The sequence below is a fragment of the Oncorhynchus gorbuscha genome, linkage group LG08 (assembly GCF_021184085.1).
Source record: "Oncorhynchus gorbuscha isolate QuinsamMale2020 ecotype Even-year linkage group LG08, OgorEven_v1.0, whole genome shotgun sequence".
Classification (NCBI taxonomy): Eukaryota; Metazoa; Chordata; class Actinopteri; order Salmoniformes; family Salmonidae; genus Oncorhynchus; species Oncorhynchus gorbuscha.
The window spans coordinates 15552790-15562413 of NC_060180.1; positions in this window are offsets into that span (position 1 = coordinate 15552790).

Consider the following 9624-nt stretch of genomic DNA (forward strand, 5'->3'; position numbering starts at 1 on the left):
GTTTCTACAGGTAAAGATGATTGTATACAAGTTCACTATGTTCGGTATCTCTACATGTTTTGACTATATTGTGTGCATTGGTCCTCGTTAACTATACAGATGTAGGATCTTAATTTAATCACTCTTTTGTTGCAGAGAGCTTCGTGATTTACATAAATTCACTGAAAACCCACACAAACACACGGTTTTATTACAGTTTTTTTCAACTGCTAATATGCGTTGGTCAAAACTGAAGTCCCATTGTCAAAACTCTTCACACAGTCAGCGAAAAAGAAGTGCATGTGGTCCAAACTGTGAATCATTTTTCATTGCTTTCACACAAAATGCATTCAATGACCACATTCTCCGAAATCCATGAATCCATCCTCTTTTCACATTCATACTCCACCACCTGCAAAACTATATATTTGCAGCACGTTTTTCAAATGCTAACACATTGTTTCCAAAACTGTTAAAAACACATTCAAAACAGAATGATGGCAAATGTCGCGCAGTTCTGCAGTAAACATATAAACATATAGAAAATCTCAGCAGAATAGCTGATCATTCCAAACACAGCTGATTGTAATTTTAGCTGAAAGTCTACCCAAGTGTCCTGTTTTTAGTCTCGTTACCAAACAGACAAAAGAGGACGGCTTCGAAATAATTTAATTTGTAAACATAAACATGGATCAAGGAAGATAGGTTGGTGGGGAAAGAAGAGTGGCAGAGAGAGGGAGAATATGTGGAGGACAAAGGAGAGGAAGACCAAGAGCGGTGGTCTCTGATGAGATAAGGGCCACAATTATTGGCCATGTTGTAAACCATGGTCTCTCTTTGAGAAAGGCCGGTTTAAGGATGCAACCAAATCTGCAGCGTTCAACAGTTGCATCAATAGTATGAATTATCTGGCAAAACAACAGGTGAGATGTGCATCCTTCAATGATAATTGAACTACATACTACAGTACAATACAGCATGTTCACATTTTTACATGTACTTACATTTAGAAATATATTGATTGTTTTGTGTTTCTCAGTAGGATCCAATGGTTGAGGGAGAGGCAGAATATTATTAGGGGGCAGGAAGGGCAGGAAATGTCCATTGTTGACATGGTAATTGGCAACAATACAATAAAATGGCGGGTAATTCGGGACAGAGTGCTGGCAGACTAGATCATTTTTGGCAATGTGACTACGGTCAGCAAAATGACAATTGCTAGAGTCCTAGAGAAACAGAAAATAAGGATGAAGCAGTTGTTCACTGTACCCTTTGAGGGAAACGGTGAACCTGTGAAAGAACTCCGGTATCAATATAGCCAGGTAAGATGTTGGTTCAATAACCAAACAAGGTACACAGCTATTCATAATGTCAAGTACTGTAAAACTGTGGATTTACTGTATTTTAGAGATTAATGGAGATGGAAGCCAGGCAAACTGCATATACATTCATCTTTGTGGATGAAGCTGGATTCAACCTGGCAAAAACACGCCGCAGGGAAAGAAATGTGTTTGCACTTTGAGAAACCGCGGATGTCCCAGGCCAGAGAGGAGCTAACATCACAATGTGTGCAGCACTGTCCAATGATGGTTTGTTTTTACACAAACCACTCATTGGCCCTTACGATACAGAGGCTCATGTGGTCTGGATGACCTGCATAATCGACTTGTGCCGGTGAAAGAGAGAGGGGCAAGAAACTCCCCTACCTTCGTTGTTGTGTGGGATAATGTGGCATTCCACCACTTTGCTGCAGTCACAGACTGGTTAGCTCCACATCCCAGGATGTCAGTACTATTCCTGCCTCCATACTCCCCCTTCCTAAACCCCATAGAGGAGCTTTTCTCTGCTTGGAGATGGAAGGTTTATGACCACCATCCACATGACCAGATGTCCTTACTAGATGCCATGAATGCGGGGTGTGGAGACACTTCTCCTGAAGACTGTCAGGGTTGGATTAGACATGCCAGAAGATACCTCCCAAGATGCATCGCCAGAGAAGACATAAGATGTGATGTTGATGAGAACTTGTGACCAAATGTAGGAGAGAGGGAGAACTAGAACCCTCACAGTACTGTACAGTATGAGTGATTATACTATACATGTTGATGAGAACTAGAACCCTCACAGTACTGTACAGTATGAGTGATTATACTATACATGTTGATGAGAACTAGAACCCTCACAGTACTGTACAGTATGAGTGATTATACTATACATGTTGATGAGAACTAGAACCTCACAGTACTGTACAGTATGAGTGATTATACTATACATGTTGATGAGAACTAGAACCCTCACAGTACTGTACAGTATGAGTGATTATACTATACATGTTGATGAGAACTAGAACCCTCACAGTACTGTACAGTATGAGTGATTATACTATACATGTTGATGAGAACTAGAACCCTCACAGTACTGTACAGTATGAGTGATTATACTATACATGTTGATGAGAACTAGAACCCTCACAGTACTGTACAGTATGAGTGATTATACTATACATGTTGATGAGAACTAGAACAGTACCAGTATGAGTGATTATACTATACATGTTGATGAGAACTAGAACACAGTACTGTACAGTATGAGTGATTATACTATACATGTTGATGAGAACTAGAACCCTCACAGTACTGTACAGTATGAGTGATTATACTATACATGTTGATGAGAACTAGAACCCTCACAGTACTGTACAGTATGAGTGATTATACTATACATGTACAGTATGTTCAGTACTGTTTGATTATACTATACATGTTGATGAGAACTAGAACCCTCACAGTACTGTACAGTATGAGTGATTATACTATACATGTTGTTCTTGTTTGTAATTATTATTATTATTATTATTTTTTTTGTATCAACTTTTTATTTTCCACCAGTAAATTACTATGTGCAAAGATATAGAAAAATAAAGGCTATTGAAGCAAATTGCTGCATTTCTGATGAATTCTTGTTACATATACTTTAGTACAGTCAATAAAGTGAAAAGATGCTATTCTTATTCCATAATCAAATACTGATTTATGTGACAAATCATTCAAGCTTCAAAGAGAAAAGTTCATCATTTACGTAATGCTCCCTGTTAGTGTTTTTTAGGTCAGTGTGTTATGAGTGACAATGTATGCTTTCTGAGTGAGAATTGTTTTGAAAAAGTGGCTTCAGTATTGACAGATGCTTGTTTGCAATTGAAAAAAACTATAACAGTATTGCACTTTTAATGTCGCCTACTTTTGTTCAGCTAATAGCCTAACAAAACATTCAAATCCTGTTGCTGCAGGATTATTTTACTATGACCATACTGGTCAAATTAGGATCCTACATCTATAGGTCATAAGGTCAGGGGAAACTCTTGTCCCTAAACATGACTGACCCAGGGCAATGAGCCCGAAGAGCAGGCCCAGGAGCAGCAGGGAGAGCAGGAGCAGTCCGAGCAGCCACTTCCACCAGGAACAGCAGGAGTCCTCACACCCACAGCAGCCCCCACCTCGTCCTCCGCTGCTGTAGTAGTCCCCCTCTTTTTGGATCTCTGACAGGGAGGGGGAACAGAGAATATGATAGGTGGGTTATGGATGAAGTGTGAGATACAAATGGCCAACTACTGACATATTTAAATCACAAATACCTGCATATGTTGCTTTGTCTTTTGTTGACACTAGGGGTGATCCATCTAAGGGATAAAATGGTGATGTATCAGCAGCATTCTCTTCACTGTGTGCATGTGTGGACGTAATAATAAATAATAATAATATAATAATATATGCCATTTAGCAGACGCTTTTATCCAAAGCGACTTACAGTCATGTGTGCATACATTCTACGTATGGGTGGTCCCGGGGATCGAACCCACTACCCTGGCGTTACAAGCGCCATGCTCTACCAACTGAGCTACAGAAGGACGTGTTTAACGAGCTATACTTGTGGGGACCAGAAGTTCCTACAAGAATAGTAAAGAAACAATTTGACCAACTGGGGACGTTTTTACATTTCTAGGGGGTTCAGGGTTAAGGTTAGAATTAGTGTTAGGGTTAGAATTAGGTTGAAGGTTAAGAGCTAGAGTTAGATTTAGGATTAGGGTTAGGAGCTTGGGTTAGGTTTAGGGTTAACGTTTTCAGGTGTGTGTGTGTGTGTGCGTGCCTGTGTGTGAGTGAGTGCACATATAAACATGGTGCTTACAGTATGAATTGGACTCAGACTTCAGAAGGACTGGTGCAGTCTCACTGTAGCTGGACACCATCTTCTCCTTCTTTAGAGAATCACCAGACAGTGAACCTGTGATAACATACACAGACGTTAATATCACATCAACATTAAAAAGCAGTGAATACTCTGATATTGAAGGAGCTGTCTTACCCCCAACACTGCGAACACTACTAGTGAAGTGTTTTCCACTGTCTTTTGTGAGGGTGAGCACCTCAGTATCTCTCTTGACTGGAACATTCTCCTTCTGCAGCACAAGGTACTTTAAGTCTTTCCTGTATGCGTCATCAGTGTGAGACCTCAAAGCAGACACTATGGAGAAACACAAATAGTCCTTTAAAAACATAAGTTGCCATAAACATGGTTCTCTAATTCAGTATCACAAATCTATACATTAAGTTCAGCAATCCTCTAAACTCTAGACTTACTTGCAGAGGTTGACACTCCGGTGCTGACGAGACCACCACCATTCGATATGTTCTTCTGCACTCCATATCCTGCTTGCACGCACGTACGCACGCACACACACACACACACACACACACACACACACACACACACACACACACACACACACACACACACACACACACACACACACACACACACACACACACACACACACACACACACACACACACACACACACACACACACACACAGAGACACAGACACACAGTGTTAATTTCATGAGTGTCTAAGTCTATTAAAATGTATACTGTCTGTAGGATGAGGAGGTTCTACTACCATACCTGTCAAAGTGCCTGAATGTGCGTTAACTCCACTGGTAGTGAGGACACTACTGGACGTGGGCGCCAAGTTATTCTGGAATCCATACACTGCAGCAGTCACAGACAACACACAGAATTGTACTCAAAGCTGTGAGACTTTATGTCGAAACAGAACATTTGCTTTACATTTTCCGAAACATGAGAGAATGCACTAGAGGAGCGCTTGCTAAACTGTGAGGTGAAGATATACACCCAAAACAATTTACTGAGTTCAGACGAATCAATAAGAATCATGAAAAACATACAGTATGTAGTACCCAATATAGCTAAGTGGGGGGCGCTTTTCTGAAGGCAGCATCTGCCGTCTTATTGGATATAATTGAACTGGATCCAAATTTGGTTGCCCTAACATCATCCAGAGTGTTGCTCAGTACTCTCATTGGTTGTCTCACCTGACAAGGAGGAGGGTGAGGTGGTGTTGAGCAGGGAGGACCCCAAGCCTGGAGACATGTTGTTTGTGTTACTATGGTAACCGTATGCGCTGCTGCTGTTGCCAGTGGCAGAGGAGATGGGCAGCGTAGAGCTAGTCCAGCAGTAGGAAGAAGGTAGGCTAGAGTCCAGGGTAGTGGTCTCATACTGCCCAGAGACTAGAGGGACCAGGGAAGAAAGAGTCTGTAAATTGAGGCTTTTTATATGCCCCAATAGGAGGAGGTAGGGGGGACAGCAACAGCAAAAACCATATCCAGCCATAAATCTATGGTAAAACAAATAAATATAACCTAACCATCTGACTCTTGATGACTCCTGCAGGTGTGTGTTCTTGTTTAGCATGCTACAGGTGTGTGTACATGGTCTGTGTGTGAACTGCGTAGCTTACCTGACTGGGAGGCCTGGGTGACAATCTTGGCCTCGACGGTGGCCTTCCTGGGGACAGGCAGGGTGGAGGAAGCGGAGGAGCGGGTGGGGCTGACACTGTTGGAGCGTCCTCCCTTCACCAGCCTCTTCACATCATCCAGCTCAGTCCCTTTGTGGAAGTCAACTGAGTCAGTAATGCTATTACTGAAATGGTAACCTCACATCACAACTGATCCACCAGATCAAAATTAATCAACTAAAATGGTGTCCAAATAGCTCTGTCAGATAAAAAATAAAACTCCCCATGCTGCTATTCATTGTCACACAATATCTCAAAAACAACAGCATGACATATATTTGATGAATTGTGTCGAGAAACAATTTTCCTGAAGACATATCAACTCACATCTGCTAGCACTGGGAGAGGCACTCTGCAGTCTGGCTCTGATTTCACTCTCTGGAATATCAAACACATTATTATTACTGGTGTTTTATAGTCACCTTGTCAAATCAAATCAAATCTAATTGTATTTGTCACATACACATGGTTAGCAGATGTTAATGCGAGTGTAGCGAAATGCTTGTGCTTCTAGTTCCAACAATGCAGTGATAACCAACAAGTCATTATCAGTATGACAGGGTAAGGGAGGAATAGAGGTGAGAAAGCAGAAATAAATAGAAGTGTTGGTATACCTCTGCTCTGGCTCCTCCCTATTCTAGTGGCACCTGACCCTGCTGAAAAGAAATACACATATTGATATCATGTAGCTTTTGACTAAATTGGATTTTATTGAAATGTCAGTGTGATCCCTATAGTCACAATGTAGCTACAATAAATACTCCTATACATAATTCTAAAATGTATTGATATAAAACAGTTACCATAGTCTTTCCGTGTAAACTCGGGGGAGGAGTTGCCACTTGAGCTTCCTGAATGAAAACAGGTCAAGACAGAGTAGTCATTTACACTAACACACATTTAGAAGCTGCACATACACGCACGAACGCACACACACACACACACACACACACACACACACACACACACACACACACGCACGCACGCACGCACGCACGCACGCACGCACGCACGCACGCACGCACACACACACACACACACACACACATACATATCAAAGGAGGCTGGTTGGAGGAGATATAGGAGAATGGGCTCATTTTAATGACTGGAATGGAATCAATGGAATGGAGTCAAACACGTTGTTTCCATGTGTTTTATGTGTTCGGTGTCATTCCATTGATTTTATTCCAGCCATTACAATGAGCCCGCTCTCCTATAGCTCCTCCCACCAGCCTTCTCTGACACACACACACACACACACAAAATCAACAGTGTGATTGGTTGGATCCTCCCTTACCGTCGTAGCCTCCTGAGCGACTGGCCATACTCTTCCTTTCCAGGAAGCCAGGCGAGAGACCCCCAGGCGAGGCAGAGCTCTGGGCTCTCCTGGAGCACCCTGACGAGCTGCTCTTTACTTTTGACCCGGGGCTTCCTCCATACACTCCTCCATAGCCTGAGCCACCCCCACTGCCAACACCTCCGCCGCCTCCTCCACCTCCCCCACCTCCACCACCTCCCCCTCCACCACCTCCCCCTCCACCATCTCCACCACCTTCAGAGTAGTCCCCATGTAGAACCCTGATGAGGAGCTGGATCCTCCGGCATTGACACCCACAGAAGCTGGAGGGGCAGAGAGCATGGGTTAATCCCCCTAAGTATTTTCAGTCATAGCCCAATGTCCATGTTCCAGATTAAAAATGTACAAATGAACATTTTAACAGATCTATTCTCACATGAGGAAAAGTTAGTTCCACTGCTGTTCTGGGTTAAAATGTTCTTTTCCAACCACAGGCCTCCAGCATTGCTGGACATGGTCCTGTGGGTACTACTTTTTGATCCACTGCCACCCTCTGGTAGATAAAGAGATACATGGCCACATTCTTCAACAGTTCTTTCAATGTGTTAGAGCAGTCCAACTCTCAGAATATTCACAAAAACATAGTGTGAAATGATAATCAAATTATTACAAATTCTGCATTACCAATACCTTTAATCAAACAATTTAACAGTTTGAGGGGAATTTTAAGAGTACAGAAAACTTACTTGGAGGTAAAGATACCAATCTACTTGTCGAGGTTGTAGTTTCTGTCACAACTGGAGACAAAGAGAAGAAAATCACATACAAATGTGTATTCAATTTATAAGATCCTATATCTGTGTTTGGTTATCACATTTTACAGTCACAAATAGACACTTGAAAAGGGTCGATTTGGGATTCAGCAGAGGATTTGCAATAACTTTAAGAAGCCACTGGGTGGCACCTTGTATCTACAATATCGACTGTCCAATTCAATCAATTCAAACAAAAACATTCCACAACACCTCCCTGGGCTACACCCTTCCCCTAGCAACAACCCCCTCTGTGTTCAGGATCTACCAAATAGGTGCAAGGAACATAGTGATGATGACTTCACCCAGCCCACTAATAGGCTGACTGGAGATAATTGCTTTCATCTAGACATTTCACATCTGTGTATTAAAGGTGGAATTAGAATGGTTTATTCAGACAGGAATGGAACTGGAAACACAGTAAATCGCATGCCTAGCATTTAATGACTATCATAGATCTCTACTATACATACAATAGACAAAATAATAAATATCTCAACAAGGTCGACATTAGAACTGCAAGAAGGCAATTCTCACCCTTTCCCCCGGAGCTTCCTCCTGAGTGGTTTCTCTTTCTTGTTGTTAAGTCATCCATCCCATGTTATCTGGAGAAGTGAGACCACATTTAGGGAAAATAATATGTCAATAGCATTAGCGTATTAACTGACTTCAACAACTGAACTAAAAAGCTTTTAGTTGTGTGGTCTAGCATTTTTTTTGTTACCATTGTATTTTTTTGCTAAAATGAAAGGTTAACAATGAGAATAAACAGCTTCATTTCTTAAACCAGTAACACTCTCAAAAATACAGCAGCACACAAGTCAAGTATATGTCTGAACACATACTGTACTCAATTTTTATATTCCTGAGGGCAGAAAATCACCTCCCGCAGTCACTCCTTTCATGAAAGCACTTTTAGACACAGCTCATTATAAACTAGATAACCTCAATTGATCTCAAATAACAACATCAGTGATAGTTTACCAGCATATTAAGTGTAGATTAAACACAGACTGATAACATTTGTTTTGCTTTTCAAAGAGTTATCAGCTAGTAACTGCAACTGATCATTTTACAGTAGATACTGAAAATTGGCCTATTTAAAGTTTCCTCTTAGTTTAGTTAACATGCACAGCACAGCATTATCATTCTTACAATATAAATTATAATCGCACAAACGGTTCCCAGGCCAAATCTTAGCCGTTGCACCAAGAGAGCCAAACCTCTTGACAAGGTTGCTACAGTAGGTGTTGGGTTAAGGTCACTACATTGTAGAGGACCTGGATTTTCAGATAGGCCTTCTCATGCAGGCATTACATGTTACACAGAGACCATCCATAATTGTTGTAGGGAGTAGCCTAGTTTGGTGTTTTACAAGCAGATTCATGAAGCTTTTTGAGCTTCTCCTATTATTTTGTTTGCTGTGTTCGTTAGAGGCATTTACACATTTACAGCCAGTGCATGAAATTGAATAGCATAACTACTTAGCCTACCCCAGGAAAAGCCCTCAATTCCCAAAAGGAGATTATGTACACCTGAGCAAGCAGCTTTTGAATGGACCTGAGGCCTGAGGTAAAATAACTTTGCAGTCTTCTTTGAAGATCCCATGGTAATCAAAGAACAAAAAACCCTGGTGCATTGTACTGTTCTGAGGACACAAAGGAT